Here is a 19,051-nt window from a genome sequence, read left to right on the forward strand (position 1 = left end):
TTCAATGTTTTGAAAGAGTTTGAGTAAGATTGGTGTCAGTTCTTTCTGGAAAGTTTGGTAGAATTCCCCTGTGAAGCCATCTGGCCCTGGGCATTTATTTGTGGGAAGATTTTTGATGACTGATTGGATCTCTTTGCTTGTGATGGGTTGGCTGAGGTCTTCCGTTTCTTCTCTGGTCAGTCTAGGTTGTTCATATGTTTCCAGGAAATTGTCCATTTCCTCTACATTATCCAGTTTGTTGCCATACAGTTGTTCATAGTATTCTCTTAAAATTTTTTTTATTTCTTCGGGATCTGCACTTACGTCACCTTTTTCATTCATTATTTTGTTTATATGGGTCTTCTCTCTTTTTGATTTTGTCAGTCCAGCTAGGGGCTTGTCAATCTTGTTGACCTTCTCAAAGAACCAACTTTTGGTGATATTTATCCTCTCTACTGTTTTTTTGTTCTCTATGTCATTTATTTCTGCTTTAATCCTTGTTATTTCTTTTCTTCTACTTGGTTTAGGATTGGTTTACTGTACATTTTCTAGCTTCTTCAGTTGAGGCATTACTTCTTTGAGTTTGGCTCTTTCTTCCTTTTAAATATATGTGTTTAGTGCTATAAATTTCCCACTCAGCACTGCTTTTGCTGCATCCCATAGGTTTTGGTATGTTGTGTTCTCATTTTCATTCGTCTCTATATATTTAGCAATTTTTCTTGCTATTTCTTCATTAACCCACTGATTGTTTAGGAGTGTGTCATTTAACCTCCAGGTATTTGTGAATTTTCTAAGTCTCTGATGGTTATTGACTTCTAATTGTATTCCACTGTGGTCAGAGAATGTGCTTTGAATAATTTCAATCTTTTTAAATTTATTGAGCTTTGTTTTATGTCCCAGCATATGATCTATTCTGGAGAAAGTTCCGTGAGCAATACAGAAGTATGTGTATCCTGGTGATTTGGGATGTAATGTTCTATATATGTCTGTTAAATCTAATTCATTTATCAGATTGTTTAGGTTTTCAATTTCCTTATTGGTCTTCTGTCTGGTTGATCTGTCTATAGGAGAGAGCGATGTGTTGAAGTCTCCCACAATTATTGTGGAAACATCAATTGATTCCTTTAGTTTTGCCAGTGTTTCTCTCATGTATTTTGTGGCACCTTGATTGGGTGCATAAACATTTATGATTGTTATTTATTCTTGTTGAATTGTCCCTTTTATTAGTATGTAGTGGCCTTCTTTGTCTCTCAAAACATCCCTGCATTTAAAGTCTATTTTATCTGAGAATAATATTGCTACACCTGCTTTATTTTGGCTGTAGTTTGCATGAAATATTTTTTTCCATCCTTTCACTTACAGTTTCTTTGTGTCCCTGTGTCTAAGATGAGTCTCTTGTAAGCAACATATTGATGGTTCATTTTTTTTAATCCATTCTGCAAATCTGTTTCTTTTAATTGGGGAGTTTAAGCCATTTACATTCAACATTGTAACTGTGAAGCCATTTCTTGAATCAGCCATCTTGTCCTTTGGTTTATGTTTGTCATATATATTTTTCCCCTCTCTCTATTAATATCCTTTAATGTACCCATACCGAATCTCTTTAGTACTGAACCTTTCTCCAAGTCTCTCTGTCCTTTCTTTGTTTCTCTGTCTGTAGGGCTCCCTTTACTATCTCCAGTAGGGCAGGTCTCTTGTTAACAAATTCTCTCAGCAGTTGTTTGTCTGTGAAAAATTTAAGCTCTCCCTCAAATTTGAAGGAGAGCTTTGCTGGATAAAGTATTCTTGGTTGGAAATTTTTCTCACTCAGCATTTTAAATATATCATGCCACTGCCTTCTCGCCTCCATGGTAGCTGCTGAGTAGTCACTACTTAGTTTTATGCTGTTTGCTTTGTATGTGGTGAATTGCTTTTCTCTTGTTGCTTTCAGAATTTGCTCCTTCTCTTCTGTGTTTGACAGTGTGATCAGAATATGTCTTGGAGTGGGTTTATTTGGATTTATCCTATTTGGAGTTCGCTGGGCATTTATGATTTGTGTATTTATGGTGTTTAGAAGATTTGGGAAGTTTTCCCCAACAGTTTCTTTGAATACTCCTCCTAGACCTTTACCCTTTTCTTCCCCTTCTGGAACACCAATGAGTCTTATATTCGGACGTTTTATATTATCTATCATCCCTGAGGTCCATTTCGATTTTTTTTATTTTTTTCCCCATTCTTTCTTTTATGCTTTCATTTTCTGTTCTGTCATCTTCCAGGTCACTGATTCATTGTTCAACTTCCTCTAGTCTTGTACTATGAGTATCCAGAATCTTTTTAATTTGGTCAACAGTTTCTTTAATTTCCATAAGATCATCTATTTTTTTTATTTAGCCTTGCAATGTCTTCTTTATGCTCTTCTAGAGTCTTCTTGATTTCCTTTATATCCCGTACTATGGTCTCATTGTTCATCTTTAGTTCTTTGAGTAGCTGCTCTAGGTGGTGTGTCTCTTCTGATCTTTTGATTTGGGTGCTTGGGCTTGGGTTATCCATATCGTCTGTTTTTTTCATATGCTTTATAATTTTCTGTTGTTTTTGGCCTCTTGGCATTTGCTGAACTTGATAGGGTTCTTTTAGGATTTGTAGACCAATTGAAGTCCTTATCTCTAATTTATCAGATCTACAGCTTCGTGGAGCACACTTTCTCTAACTAACCAGCAGGTGGCGTCCACGAGCCACCTGTTCTCCACAAGCCGGTTCTCCCCTGCTTAGCCCTTTTGGTGAGTGGGGGAGTGAGTCTTGTGGGGTCCAATTGGTGTACCAAGCTTGCGTGTGTAGTTGGTGTTGCCCGCCCTGTATATGGGGCATGTGTCTTGGTGGTCAGGGAGGGGGGGTGGCTCTAACAATCAAATCTGCCTGGTGTTCCTGGAGTTTTAAAGCTGCTGCAATAGTCTAATCCTTCAGTTCAGTCCTGCCACAGTTTGTCTCTGACACTGACCCAGAAGTCCTCGGTTTTGGCGTATGGCTCCTGAGACCTGCGAGTGGGTCCCTCTTCCAGGCCGTGCACCCCCTGGTCCTCTGTTGAGGGATGACTGTGCTATGTCACAGGTGAATGCCGTCCACCCAGGGCGGTTCTGGGCTGCTAGGCTGTGTAGGGAGGCTCCCAGTATGCTGAAATGATGGCTGAATGGGGCTTTGTTAATTCACATGGCTCCACCTTCCCAACTCTGGGACAACCAGCTGAGGGTGCAGTGAAGGCTAATGTCCACGCCCAGTTTTGTGGTGTGTGTGTGTTATTTGAAGCACTTCCATCACACTGGATTGTCTGGGGCAGTTCTGGGCTATGGGGCCGGTGACGGGCAGGAGTGTTTCCTGTCCACCAGGATGATGGCTGTGAGCGGACACCCCCCCCTTTCTTGGGAAGTTGTGGTGTTTAGTGAGTCTTCTCAGCCACTGGATTATTGCCTTTTGTCTCAGAGCTCTCTTAGTTCTGCTCTTGTCTTGACCTGCCCAAACTGCAAGTCTTTGAGGCTTTCTGTATTGGGCTTCTTAGAGTAATTGTTTTAGAAACAGAAAAAAAAAGGTAAAAAAAAAAAAATGCCCTCCTCGCAGATCTAATGGGCTATTGAAATGCTAAGAGACAAAGCAATTAGGGCCATTAAGGAAAGATCCAGGCGGCAGAGAGATCAGTTTTTCTTTGGGATTTGTATATGAGCCTCAGGGCCTAAGCTTTACCCTTCCCCTTTCTATGTTCACCAGAACTCCAAAAATCCTCTGCTTTTATTTTGGAGTTTTTCTTTGCTGTTTTTTGCTATGCCTATCTCCTCTCTGCTAGGCTGGCTGCTCTCAGATTCTCTGGTGTCTGGTCTCAGTCTATCTATGGTTGGAGTTTGGATCAGTAGAATGAGTTTCCAATAAGAGCTGCCACTGCAGTTCTCCCTTCTCCTTCCCAAGGCTGACGGCCCCTCCTCCCATGGGACTGAGCCTGGCAGGGAGGGGCGCGGGTCCCCTGGCCGCAAGAACTTACAGATTTCGCTGGTCTCAGCAGTTCAATGTGTTCATGAGTGTTGTATGAAGTATGCCCAAAGTCTAATTGCTCTGCGGTGTCCAGTCCACGGAGTTCCTGGCTTTCTACCTACTTTACTGGAGGAGTAACTAAAACATACAGCTCACCAATCCGCCATCTTGCCCCGCCGTCCGGAAAGCTATTCTTATTTGTTCGGACATCAGCAAAGAAATTGGCATTAGGTACACAGAGAAAAAATGGCACTTTATTTTTCATGACCTTCTTTCTTCCCACTAAGCAATAATCCACTTAATGTGTCCAGAAGGACAATAACCTGTTACTGTATTAGGGGAGGGCAGACTCATAGGCAACAGAGCGATTTACAAAAGCACTGAGGAACTGCCAAATGTTGAAGGGTTCACACAGCTATTACTAATTACTATGTATATTGTAATTCTGGACCTATTGGCAATGTATTGGCTGATCTTCTGGACTGTGTCATTCCAACTGAATATTGTTTATTTCCCACATAACGCAAATGACAGGGAGGCTGTTGGTCTATTTTGTGATTGGCAAGGTAAAAACTTAAAATCATGTTGTGGATTGGTTTGCAAAAAGTGTGCCAGATGGTACTTACAAAAAAGAAAATGCTTTCAACAAACCTCACACATTACATAAATTGGGGTAAAACAGAAAAGATATAAATGTCCCACTAGAAATATATTTGAGCTGTATCCACCTGACAGTGCTGATATCCCTAGTGTGAACAATTCCCAAAGAGGTGTAAATCTGATTTTGTCCCCTGGAAAACTGCCAAATGACTCCTTAGAAAAGTTTACTCATGACACTTGTTTTCAAAAACATTTTACAAATGTACCCTTATATTTATCACCCAATCTAGTCATTTTCTCTTGTTTAGGAGGAAAAATTCTTTCACCTATATTAGCTTCAGAATTTTAGTCTGGAATGCATATCAGAATAAAATGATTATTGTTTCTTTAATAAGAATACTGATGAGGTTTTAAAAAGGGGAGGAACTGTTCCAGCTTGCATTCCTCATAATTCATTAGCAAGTACTTTTCTCAATACTGCATGAAGTCAAAATATAAGAACAGTTTCACATCTAGTTCCCTAAGATTCAGAATCTCCATCTTCCTTCTATCTTCAAAGATTTAAATTTTATTTTTAATGTGGTCTTATTATAAATCTCCCTCCCTTTGTTTTCTGTCTCTCCCATGACTGGAATTGTACCCAATGTGAATCAATCGTGAGTGCCACTTACCGAGCACAGATGATGAGCTAGGCACTCCGCAAATATCACTTCATCTCTGCCGTCATATCAGGAGGTTACCTCCATTTTACAGATGAGCAAACATTGGCTCAGGAAAGTAATGCACATTGCTCAAGATTCCTCAGCTCCAAAGGGGATGAGCTAAGATCTAAACCTAGATCTAACTCTTAAACCTGTATTACTATCATAATAATAATAATAATAACAACAACAGAGACCATACCAACTAGGAAGGGAAAAGATTCTTTTAGCTACACACAACAAATGATTTTCACTAGCCCTTTTCTAGCATCTTCTCTGACCACAATGGAATGAAACCAGAAAACAATAACAGTGGGAGAACTGGAAAAATCCACAAATATATTGAAGTTACACTCCTATGCAATTGTTAGGTCAAAGAGGAAATCAAAAGGGAAATGAGGAAATATCCTCAGTAATGAAAACAAAAACATAACATAGCAACACTTATAGGCTACAGGAAAGGCAGTGTTCAGAGGGAAAATTATAGCTCTAAACCCTTACATTAAAAAAGAAGAGAGAGCTCAAATCACAGAACTAATCTCTCACACGTAGAATCTGGAAAAAGAAGAGCAAACTAAACACAATTTGAACAGAAGGAAGGAAATAAGGATTAGAACAGAGATAAATGAAATAGACAAAAAAGAAAAAAGCAAAAAAACAGTAGAGACTTTCAATGAAAACAAAATTTGGTTGTTTGAAAAGATCAATAAATTGGGAAACCTTTAGTTAGACTGACAAAGAAAAAAAGAATGAAGATGCAAATAACTAAAACCAGAAATAAAATGGGGATGATACTACAGACTCCACAGAAATAAAAAAGATTATAAGAGGATACTGTGAACAATTATATGCTGTTCTAGTTTGCTGATGCTGCAGAATGCAAAACACCAGAGATGGGTTGGCTTTTATAAAAAGGGGGTTTATTTGGCTACACAGTTACAGACTTAAGGCCATAAAGTGTCCAAGATAACACATCAGGAATCGGGTACCTTCACTGGAGGATGGCCAATGGCGTCCTGAAAACCTCTGCTAGCTGGGAAGGCACATGGCTGGTGTCTGCTCCAAAGTTCTGGTTTCAAAATGGCTTCCTCCCAGGACGTTCCTCTCTAGCAAGCTTGCTCCTCTTCAAAACGTCACTCACAGCTGCACTGCGTTCCTTCTCTTTGAATCAGCTCATTTATATGGCTCCGCTGATCAAGGCCCACCCTGAATGGGTGGGGCCATGCCTCTATGGGAATATCTCATCAGAGTCATCACCCACAGCTGGGTGGGGCACATTCCAAGCAAATCTAATCAGCACCAAAACATCTGCCCCACAAGACTACATCAAAGATAATGGCGTTTGGGGGACACAATACATTCAGACTGGCACATTCCACCCCCTGGACCCCAAAATGACATTATCTTTCCAAATACAAAATACATTCATTCCATCACAATATCACAAAGACTTAAATCATTTCAGTAACAAAAATTAAGTACAAGATCCTATCCAAATCAATTACAGGCGTGGTGGGTCCTAAGGCATAATTCTCCTTTAGCTTTGGAACTGTGGACTTAGAACAAGCTATATGCTTCCAATATACAAAGGAGAGACATTCATAGGATAAACATTCCCATTGCCATAAGGAGAAAGGGTAAGGAAAACAGGGTTAACAGGACCAAAACAGTTCCTAAAACCCGCAGGACAAATTCCATTAGATTTCAAAGTCTGAGAGTCATTAACAGAATGATGTTGCATCCTTGGGGCTTGAGAGAGCGGGAGTCTAACCCTTCCTAAGGGCTTTTGTGGCAGCCCTTTCCTCTCCAAACACTTGGGTGAGTGCTCCAACATATCCATACATTGGGGAGACCACCTTCTTGGCCCCACCCTCCTCAAACATCGGGGCAGCTCCTGGATTCCCTTCCATCTCCGGGGCACACGCTCAACCCCTTCAGAACAGCGTGGTGGCAGCCAGGCTCTCCCCAATTCCCTGGAAACGTGCTCCACTCTCTTTGGGACCTGAGGTGGCAAAACTCTTCCAGAGCATCGAGGCAGAAAGCCCACCCTCGACCTCCAGGGCAAACTCACCCTTTCCATGCATGTGGGCTGCTCCACTCTCCCAGCCCGAGACCTCTTGACTCCATACCTCAACCTCCATGGCTCTGTCTTTGAAGAAATTTTTCCTTCAGTTTGTTCCTTGTCTGTCTCCTCCAGTCCAGACTGGCAATGGCTCTGTCTGTAAAGATCTCGCAAAAATTCTGTTGGCTTTGCATGAAGCATGTAGGGGTCAAAGCCATCAGACAATAGGACTTTCCACAAATCCTTTCTCGATAATTCCATCTCCAATCTTGGCTTGTACTGAAATGGCGGCTGGGTTCCATGTTTGGTTACATCCTCACATTGGGCTGTAGCTTCTGGGATTCCACCCCCTGGAAGCTCATAATTTTCCAAGCCATCAGCTTCTGGTTTCTTTGAAACCAAGAGTTCAGTTCTTAGTTTATCTCTCTCTGCTCGCATTTTACTATAAGCTGCAAGAAGAAGCCAGGGTACATCCTCCACATGTAGTCTGGAGATCGCCTCAGGTAAGTATTCCAGGTTGTCACTTTCAAATTCTTCCTTCCATCTGACACCAGGACTCAATTTTGCCAAATTCTCTGCCACTTTAAAACAAGGATCGCCTTTCTTCCAGTTTGCAACAACACATCCATCATTTCTGCTCAAGTCCTCATCAGAAGTATCTTTAGAGTCCATATTTCCATAAACAGTCTCTTTAAAGCAGTTTTGGCCTTTTCTATCAAGCTCCTCACAATTCTTCTAGAATCTTCCCCTTATCCATTTAAAAAGCCATTCCAACAAGTTTGGTATTTGCAAACTCAGCAGCAAAAGCACCCCACTCTTGGTACCAAAATCTGTTCTAGTTTGCTAATGCTGCCAGAATGCAAAACACCAGAGATGGATTGGCTTTTATAAAAAGGGGGTTTATTTGGCTACACAGTTACAGTCTTAAGGCCATAAAGTGTCCAAGGTAACATATCAGGAATCGGGTACCTTCACTGGAGGATGGCCAATGGCGTCTTGAAAACCTGTTGGCTGGGAAGGCACGTGGCTGGCGTCTGCTCCAAAGTTCTGGTTTCAAAATGGCTTTCTCCCAGGACGTTCCTCTCTAGCAAGCTTGCTCCTCTTCAAAACATCACTGACAGCTGCACTGAGTTCCTTCTCTTTGAGTCAGTTCATTTATATGGCTCCACTGATCAAGTCCCACCCTAAATGGGTGGGGCCATGCCTCCATGGGAATATCTCATCAGAGTCATCACCCATAGCTGGGTGGGGCACATTCCAAGCAAATCTAATCAGCACCAAAACGTCTGCCCCACAAGACTACATCAAAGATAATGGTGTTTGGGGGACACAATACATTCAGACTAGCACATATGCCAAAAAAATTAGAAAGCTTATGTGAAATGGACAAATTCCTAGAAGCACACAAACTATCTCCACTGACCGAAGAAGAAATAAAAGATCACAATAGACTAATAACAAGAGATTAAATCAGTATTCAAAAAACTCCCAACAAAGAAAAGCCCTGAACCAGATGGCTTAAATGATTAATTCTGCCCAACATTCAAAGAAAAATAGCAGCAATCCTGTTCAAACTCTTCCAAAAATTGAAGACGTGGGAAAATCTTCCCAACTCACTCTATGGGGCAGCATTATCCTAAAAACAAACTGAGATAAAGATATCAAAAGAAAAGAAAATTATGGACCAATAGGACTCATGAATATAGATACACAGTTACTCAACAAAATACAGGCATACCTTGGAGATATTGTTTGTTCCGTTCCAGACCACCACAATAAAATAAATATCGCCAAAAAGCAAGTCACATGATTGTTTATTTTCCAGTGCATATAAAAGTTATGTTTACACTATACTGTAGTCTATTAGGTGTATGATGGCATTATGTCTAAAAAAATCAATGTGCACACCTTAATTAAAAATACTTTATTTCTAAAATATGCTAACCATCATCTGAGCCTTCAGTGAGTCCTAAACTTTTTGATGGTGGAGGTTCTTGCCTCGATGTTGATGGCTGCTGACTGATCAGGGTGGTGGTTGCAGAAGATTGAGATGGCTGTGGCAATTTCCTAAAATAAGACAACAATAAAAGTGGCCACATTAATCCACTCTTCCTTTCACAAAAGAATTCTCTGTAGTTAGTGAAGCTGTTTGACAGCATTTTACCCACAGCAGAACATCTTTCAAAAAAAGTCACTGCTTTATCAACTATGTTGAATTAATAATCTAAATCCTTTCTTGTCATTTCAACAATGTTCACAGAATCTTCACCAGCAGTAGATTCCATCTCAAGAAACCACTTTCTTGGCTCCTCCATAAGAAGCAATTCCTCATCTGTTCAAGAGTTATCATGAGATTGCAGCATTTCAGTCACATCTTCAGGCTTCACATCTAATTCTAGTTCTCTTGCTATTTTTACCACTTCCTTCACTGACATCTTGAACCCCTCAGAGTCATCCATGATGGCTGGAATCAAGTTCTTTCACACTCCTGTGAATGTTGATATTTTGACCTCCTTCCATGAATCACAAATGTTCTTAATGGTATCTAGAATGGTGAATCCTTTCCAGAAGGTTTTAAATTGACTTTGCCCAGATTCATCAGAGGAATCACTAGCTATGGCAGCTATAACTTTATGAAATATATTTCTTAAATATTGAGACTTGAAAGTCAAAATGACTTCTTGATCCATGAGCTACCAAATGGATGTCGTGTTAGCAGGCATCAAAACAACATTCATCGTGTTGGACATGTGCATCATAGCTCTTTGGTGACTAGGTACATTGTCAAGGAGCAGGTATATTTTGAAAATAATCTTTTTTTCCCTGAGAAGTGTGTTTCAACAGTGGGCTTAAAATATTCAGTTAACCATGTTGTAAACAGATGTGCTGTCATCCAGGCTGTGTTGTTTATAGAGCATAGGTGGAGTAGATTTAGCATCATTCTTAAGGGCCCTAGGATTTTCAGAATGGTAAATGAGCATGGGCTTTAACTTAAAGTCACCAGCTGCACTGACGCCTAACAAGAGAGTCAGCTTGTCCGTTGAAGCTTTTAAGTCAAGTCAAGAATTGACTCCTTCTCTCTAGCTATAAAAGTCCTAGATGGTTATCTTTTTCCAATAGAAGTTTATTTCATCTACAGTGAAAATCTGTTCTTTCATCAATTGTATCAGCTATATCTTCTGGATAACTAGCTGCAGCTTCTACATCAGCACTTGCGTTTCACATTGCACTCGTACATTGTGGAAATGATTTCTTTCTTTAAACCCCATGTGCCAACATCTCCTAGATTCAAACTTTTCTTCCGCAGCATCCTTACCTCTTTCCGCCTTCACAGAATTGAGGAGAGTAAGGGTCTTGCTCTGCATAGGGCTGTTGCTTCAGGGAATGTTGTGGTTTGATCTTCTACTCAGACCACTCAAATTTTCTCCATACTCACATTAAGGCTGTTTCACTTTCTCATCATTCATGTGTTCATTGGAGCAGCATTTTTAATTTCCTTCAAAAACTTTTCCTTTGCATTCACAGCTTGGGTAACTCTTCGGCTTAAGAGGCCTGGCTTTTGGCCTATATTGGTTTCAACATGCCTTCCTCACTTAGTTTAATCATTTCTAGTTTTTTATTTAAAGTGAGAGATGTGTGGCTCTTCCCTTCACTTGAACAATTAGAGGCAATTGTAGGGTTATTAATTGGCCTAACTTCAATATTATTGTGTCTCAGGGAACTTGAAGGCCCAAGGAGCAAGAGAAAGGCCCTGAATAGCTGAAACCATCTTGAAAAAGAACAAAGTTTTAAGACTCTCACTTCCTGGTTTTACAATTTATCACAAAGCTACAGTAATCAAAATAGCATGGTACTGGCACAATAACAGACATACAGACCAATGGAAACCAGTAGGGAGTTCAGAAATAAATCCTCATACCTCTGGCCAACTGATCTTTGACAAGGGTGCCAAATCTACTCAGTGGGGAAAGAACAGTCTCCTCAATAAATGGTGCTGAAAGAAATAAATATGGAAACAAAAAAATGAAGGTGGAGCTCTACCTCACACCGCACACAAAAATTAACTCAAAATGGATCACAGACATACGTATAAGAACTAAAACTATAGAACTCCTAGGAGAAAACATAGGGAAACATATTCAGGACACTGTGTTAAGCAGCAGTTTCTTAGACTTTACCAACAAAAGAAAGAAAAAAAAAGATAAATGGGACTGCATCAAAATGAAAAACTGTTGTACCTCGAAGAACTTTATCATGAAAGTAAAAAGACAACCTACAGAATGGGAGAAAATTTTTGTAGACCATATATCTGAAAAGGGTTTAATATCCAGAACATTCAACAAACTCCTACAACTCAACAACAAAAAGACAAACAATCCAACTGAAATATGAGCAAAGACTTGAATAGACATTTCTCCAAAGAAGATGTACAAATGGCCAAAAAGACATGAAAAGGTGCTCAACGTTATTAGCCTTCAAGGGAATATAAATCAAAACTACAATGAGATACCATCTCACAACCACTGGAATGGCTACTATTAATAAATGGAAAACAACAAGTGTTGGAGAGGATGTGGAGAAACAGGAACATTCATACAGTGTTGGTGGGGATGTAAAATTTGTAGCCACTTGGGAAAACACTTCAGTGATTCCTCAGAAAGTTAATTATAGAATTATCATATGACCCAGCAGTCCCACTTCTAGGTATAGAATTCAAAGCAGGGTCTTAAACAAATGCTTGTACACCAATGTTCGTAGCGGCATTATTCACAATTGCCCAAAGATGGAAGAACCCTAATGTTCATCAACATATGAATGGATAAACAAAATGTTTATTTTGTTACAATGGAATATTATTCGGCCCCAAAAAGGAAAGTTCTGATGCATGCTACAACATGGGTGAACCTTGAAGACATCATGTTGAGCAAAATAAGCAGAATACAGGACGATAATTAATATATGATCTCACTTATATGAAATAAGCAGAGTATGCAATTTCATAAAGTCAGAAACTAAAATACTGGCTACCAGAGGCCAGGTAGGGGAGGGGAATGGAGAGTTGGTGTTTAATTTGTGGGGTGATGGAAAAACTTTGGCAATGGATGATGGTGATAAAGGCATAACTTTGTGAATACAATTAACACCACTGAATTGTATATTTGAAAAGAGATATAAAGGGCAATTTTAGGTTGTATATGTTACCACAAAAATTTTAAAAATATAGACTTGTACAACACAAAGAGTGAACTCTCATTTATACAGTAGGCCAAATTTAATAGCACAATTACAATATTATTTCATAAATTGTAACAAACATACCACACTAACACAAAATGTTAATACCAGAGAAAGCTTATGTGTGTGAAAGGTAGGGGTATGGCAACTCTGTTCTTTATTATTTTTTTAAATGGCTCATTCTTTATTTATAATGGTTAAAATGCCACCAAAATATACAGATACAGAAACAAATTTCTATAACCATTTCTTTAAACTACATCAGTTAAGCAAAATATTCCTTCATCTAGATTTTGTGTATATTTGCATTTAGTTTTTTATCTGCACTTTTAGAGGACTTACTAAACACTAAGTTATTAGCCATTCTAGAAAGCTAGGTAGATGAAAAATATAATTATTTTTACAAAAGGAAGAAATACAGACATAATATCAAGAGGATTTTATTGTAAAACATCTTTACCTACAATGCAACTAATCATCTATTTTTTTGCTGTATTAGTTATCTATCTGCTGATATAACAAATTATCACAAACTTAGTGGCTTAGTACAACATAAATTTATTATGTTACAATTCTGCAGATCCACAGGTCTAACTGAGTTAAAATCAAGGTATCAGGAAGGCTATGTTCCTTTCTGAAGGTTTTAGTAAGAATCCATTTCCTTACCTTTTCCAGCTTCTACAGATTGCCTGCATTCTTTGGCTCATGGCTCCTTACTCCATCTTCAAAATCAGCAATGCAGTTTAGGTCCTTTCTACATTGTATCATTCTGACCTCCTTTTTGCTTCCCTCTTCCATTTTTAAGGAACCTTATGATTACCTTGGGCCCATTCATATAATCCAGGATAATCTCTCTGTCTCAAGGTACTTAATTTAATCATCTGGATATCTTAAGACAAACTTCTGTACCTCTTCTTCAGTATTACTAAGAGAAAACAGCTTTTCTTTAATATTTATGGAGTTTCTTTTGGCATAGTAATTGGAAAGGTCTAAGATTTCAACTCCTGTACCACATATCAGAGCAAGCAGCTCCTCAGTGTTCAAGTTGAAAGATGACTGTAAAAAAATCAATGTTAGCTTTCACCCATTTGGTGCTCTGAATTAAAGTGAAAGAGTTTTAAAAAATTATCCTCCTGACAAAATCTGCAGGATCATTGTGACCCAAGGACAAACAGACTTTTTGCAAAAGTTCAACCATCTGTTTATTCAGATCAAGACTGTTGGAGAAGGTATGTGGGTCATTGGTCAACAATTGACAAAGGCATTTATGAGTCAATCCAACTGAGTAGAGGAATTTTATATTATTCTCTAAGTTTAGGTTGTTATTGTACTGACAAAAGGATTGTGGAGAACATTCCAAAATATTTACAATGTCAAGGATTGATGTCATAATCTTTCTCCACAGATTCCATCATTTTGAAAGACTTTCAGGCATGCATGCTATGGCTCATGCATATCTTGATATGATACTAGCAATCACTTCTCTGCCAGCTCCTTTGGGCAGAGGAATATCTTCAGGTCCTGTTCATTAGTAACCATCCTATTAAAAACTCCAGGTTGTCTTTTCTTTGCCATGTCAATGTCTACTCCCATAAAAAGTCAATTGTTCAGTAGTTCATTATTTTCTAAAGGCTCACTGGCTACATTATCATACTTCACACTACAAAGCCTAAAAGAAACTGATTTGAAGAGGATTTCTCCTGAAACCAACATCTTGAACCAAAGAGAAAGTCGCTTTTCATATATAAGAGCCAAAATGGTCAGGTAGCTCAATCCTTTTAGAAAGCTCTTTTGTCTTAAGGAAAGGGGACTTTGCATCCTTCCAGAAAGACTTGAAAATAGCTATCCCTATGAGCTGCAGATGGTGCTTACTTCCTTGTCTGAGGGTCTGGATGGAATCAACTGTTCTTTCTGCATGATTTTTCTGTAAACATACAACCACTTTAAGAAAGAACAAAAAAAAAAGATCATGCAAATTCCATTCCTGATTGCCACATCCTCAATGTTAATTCCTCAATAAATGCATGTGGACTGAACTTAACACTGCTTCTCTTCTGAAACTGAAATGTCTGTAATGGTAAAGACATCACCACTGGATTTGAACAAGTTGAGTATAGGAGCTGTGTGTGTGTGTGTGTGTGTGTGTGTGTGTGTGTGTATCTTGTAAATTATTCTTGTAAACTGCTTACAAATGAGTAATGAAACTGGTAATGTGTGGTTGTCTACATGAATAACAAAAAAGCAAACAAGCCAAAAAATGCAGATCAGAAGAAATATAACCTCAGTCACTTCATATTAACTGATCATTCATTCATCCATGTGTTTAAATATTTATTTAATAGTTACCACATGCCAGGCATTGTGCTACATGCCAGGGAATGTATCAGTAAATAAAGTAGGAATGGTTTTAGCATTTAGAAGGCTTGCAATCTATTTGAGAACACAGACAATATTCAAATACTACAGAAATAAACACATAACTACAAATTATGATACGGTATGAAGGAAACAGAGTATGGTCTTAAAGACTGGCAGGATAGGTGGGTGGATGAGGGGGAGACATATTTAGAAAGGGTTGTCAGGGAAGGCCTCTAGGAGTCTAAACTCAATTCTAGATGGTTTTCAAAATTGAGAATCCATCAGAATCACATGAAAGGCTGGTTAAACCAGACTGCTGACTTCCCCTCCCCCAAACCATCAGATACAGTAACTTGGGATTTCACAGAGAATTTGTATTTCTAACAAGTTTCTAAGTGATGAAGATGCTGATGCCAATGGTATGAGGAACACACTTTGAGAACCACTGGCCTGCAAGTGTGTGCAGGAGAGAGTAGCAGGATCTGAGGTTGAAAGATTAGGCAGACAAGCTGCAGATGAACTTACAAACACTTGGTGATAGTATCAGTGCAAAACTCAAAGCCTTTCTAGGACAGAGACGTTCTAGATAATCAAGACAATTAACACTACTACTCTTAAACCTTTCTTAAAGGAAGGGCCTTGATTACCCCTACCTAAGAACCAGTAAGAAATTAATCAAGGAATACAAAGAAACAACTCCATCAAACAGTATATTTTATAAGGCATTCCTAAGTTAACAGCATCTATCTTCCAAAGAACCTGATGCTATCATCATATTTAATAGAGAAGATAAAGGAGTTCGAAGGGTGACAATTGCCTTCAGACATATAGTGTTATGAGGATTATATTTCTGTTAATAGAAGAATAGAATGAACTTAAAATTACTGAAAGTGATCTAAATTATGTATAGAGAAGCTATTCTGCTGGTCACATATGGCTTGAAATATTTAACTGACTTCCAAAGCAGGATAATCTTTAGTGGTATTATTTTTTTAATAGCATAGAAAGTCACAGAATTTTTATGATTTGGTGGTTCTCAAACATTAGTTTGTCCAAAAGTATACTTGTTAAAAGTATAGATTTCTGGGTCCAACCTCAGAGATTCTGACTGAATAAGATGACGTGAAGCCAGGAAACGACATTTTTAATAGGCATCTTCATTCTGATGATGGTAGACTGAGGCCTGTACTTTGACTAAGTACTCCAGTGTGAGAAACACTTCATTAAGGCCTGGTTCCCCAAAAAGAGCAAAACTCAAACAGATAATCTCTTATGCATGTTGATAAAGTTGCAACTGTTACTGATGGCTTATTATGTGCCAAGTACTGTGCTGAGCACTTCTCAAAAGCATCCCCTTTAATCTCCACAACTCTATTAACCATATTAAACAATGAGGAAAATTGAACCTAAAAAGTTAAAATAATTTGTCCTAGGTCATGTAGCATGTAAGTGATGGAGCGGGTATATAAACTGAAGGTTTTTTACTTCAATGCTAGGTCTACTTCAGCTGTACTGAACTCATGATTGGCAGTCTTTGTGAAGCTACAACAATATTGAAATAATTTTCTAGAAACCACAGATCCCCCTAAAAGTATTATATGATTTGAACTTCCAAAGAAGAAAGAAGCAAAGTTTAATTATGACATGAAGCTTTAGAACATCCCTCAGAGAGCTACCTGGAAATATTCAGAGGTGCTGGACAGATAATGGGATGAATCAATAATAGAGTCCCTAATGATGCTTTTTCCACTAATATGCTTGAAATATTTACCCTATATTGGTCACAGGCACAGAATATTTAGCCATGAAGGTTGGAGGCAAAGCCTGTGTTCAAAAATCTGTCTCCATCATGGATCAGCTGTGTGAGTATGGGTAAGTTATCTGACCTCTCTGTTTTCCTCATCTATAAAATGAGATAATGTTAAAACCTACAGTATGAGGTTGCTATGGTGCTTCTATGAGATACATAGCATATTACCTAGCACATAATAGGTGCTCCATAAATGTTGCTTATTCTTATTTGTTTATTAAATTATTAACTGTTAAGAGATATGTGATGCCATTTCAAAAAAAAAGAGAAAGGAAAACAAAGGGCCAGTATACATATGAAAAAAATGTCTAACATTATTAAAAGCAGTAAGAGGCAAAAATAAAAAAAATAAAAAATAAATAAAAGTGAAATAACTTTGCTTCCTGATAAGACCACAAAAATGTCAACTTTGACAATATATTAAAAAAACGGCAAAGATATAGAGAAACAGGTACTCTTTCCCATACGTTGCAAATTGATACAACTACTTCAAGGGGCTTTTGGAAATCTGTTAAACCTTTTTATTTTAATGCAAATATCCAGTGATACAGAAATTATTTTTATTGACCTTAGAGCAGGGTTCAATATTCTTTCTATAAAGCATCAGATAGTAAATATTTTAGGCTTTGTGAGCCATGTTATCTGTTACAATTACTCAATTCTTCTTTTGTAATGCTCAAGCAGCCATAGACAATATGTAAATAGATGTGGCTGTACTCCAATAAAGTTTTATTTATAGATACTGAAATTTGGATTTCATATAATTTTCTGGTGTCAAGAAATATTATACACCTTTTGTTGTTTTTTCCAGTCATTTAAAAATGTAAAAACAATTCTTAGCCAGGCGAAAATAGTAGCAGACTGGATTTGGCGAAGCAGCTGGGTTTAGTTTGCCAAGCCTTGCCTTAGAACAATCCTCATGCATGTACACAAGAAGGCATGGACAAAAATATTCATTACAGACTTACTTGTAAGTGCGAAAATCTGAAAATACCTATCAGTTCATCAATAGGGAAATAGAATGGCTAAATAAATAGTGCTATATCCATACTCTGGAATACTGCATCAGTAAAAAAAGAAAATGAAATAATTCTACAGATATTACTATAATAGATACCCAGGAAACTGTTCAGTGGAAAAGCCACTTGAAGTCCTACAGATATGGCATGATTCCCTTAGCTAAAAGCAAAAATCAAACAAAAAACTAATTTATCAATATTGTTTCTACTGGTAATTCTACTAACATGTAAATACATTTATTTATTTCAAAATCTACAGATGGATATGTACAAACTGATTGCAGAAGTGGGGAGGGGAGAAAGGACCAGAATGAGGGCTAGGGGTCTAAAGTCTATAGTCTTAGCTGTAATATTTCCATTTCATACAAGGAGACTGGACTCACAGGAAAACAATGAAAAGAGGTGGGCTGGGACTTAGTGCACCAAGATTCTAGTCCTTGAACTATTTAGAGTACTGAGAAAATATAAAAGGATAAGGTGGGTCTCTTTTGGCTCCCGTGTTCTGTGATCCCAGAACACTGAAATAGACCATACACTGATATTGAACTCTTTACTTTTCACAAATGTTGGGATTTGCCTCATAACCAATTGACCAATCAGAAACAGGTTTGGAAAGGAGGGCAAGAACATAGAATAAAAAAAGCTAAGAGACATGCATTCATTAAGAGCACCTGGGGGACTTTTGGACAGATTCCTTCCATGTTTTCATTGTGAATGTCACCATTCTCAACCATCACAAAGGTGATGACAGCACCCGAAAAATACGAGTCACATTTCAGAGTGCCTGGGGACTCGATCGGCACTAGCCTGCCGAACCAGATCAGAGAAGAAAGTGGTCACAGCAGATACCCTGTCTCACTTCATTACTCAACACCTGTTAAACGTGATTAACAGCCCTGGCTAATTATGAGTTAAGAGCGTCTCAGGCTGTAATGGATCCCAGAGGTCTGTGAAGTTGACTTCATTTACATGTTTGTCTCCTTCCACAAGGTCTCAGCTAAACACTGCAAAAATCTACTGAGCGTTTTTATTATCTCCTATGTGATCAACTCAGAGTTTCAAATACACCAGTACCTTCCTACAAAGGACAATGAGTGCCCAAGATGCACATTTGTTCCATAAATAAAGCAGGCAAGGTTTGTATTTTATGGGGCACAAATGGGCCTGTTGTTGCAATTAATATTATAAAAGGCAGCTAACCTGTGTGAATTAAACTGTTAATTACATTTTGTGATCTAAGCTAAAAGACAACTGTATTTAGATGGGAAAATAGACCCAAACCTTCCTCTATCCC

At 38.3% G+C, this 19,051-nt stretch overlaps 1 protein-coding gene and 1 pseudogene across 11 annotated transcripts in view; both read right to left on the reverse strand.

The window, feature by feature from the left end:
* The window catches only part of FHIT (fragile histidine triad diadenosine triphosphatase), a 1,654,094-nt gene that overhangs the window by 795,492 nt on the left and 839,551 nt on the right, over positions 1-19,051 (reverse strand). The window lies entirely within an intron of this gene.
* On the reverse strand, positions 13,072-14,439 carry LOC119506349 (annotated as a pseudogene).

This window comes from Choloepus didactylus, chromosome 1, assembly GCF_015220235.1.
Source record: "Choloepus didactylus isolate mChoDid1 chromosome 1, mChoDid1.pri, whole genome shotgun sequence".
NCBI lineage: Eukaryota > Metazoa > Chordata > Mammalia > Pilosa > Megalonychidae > Choloepus > Choloepus didactylus.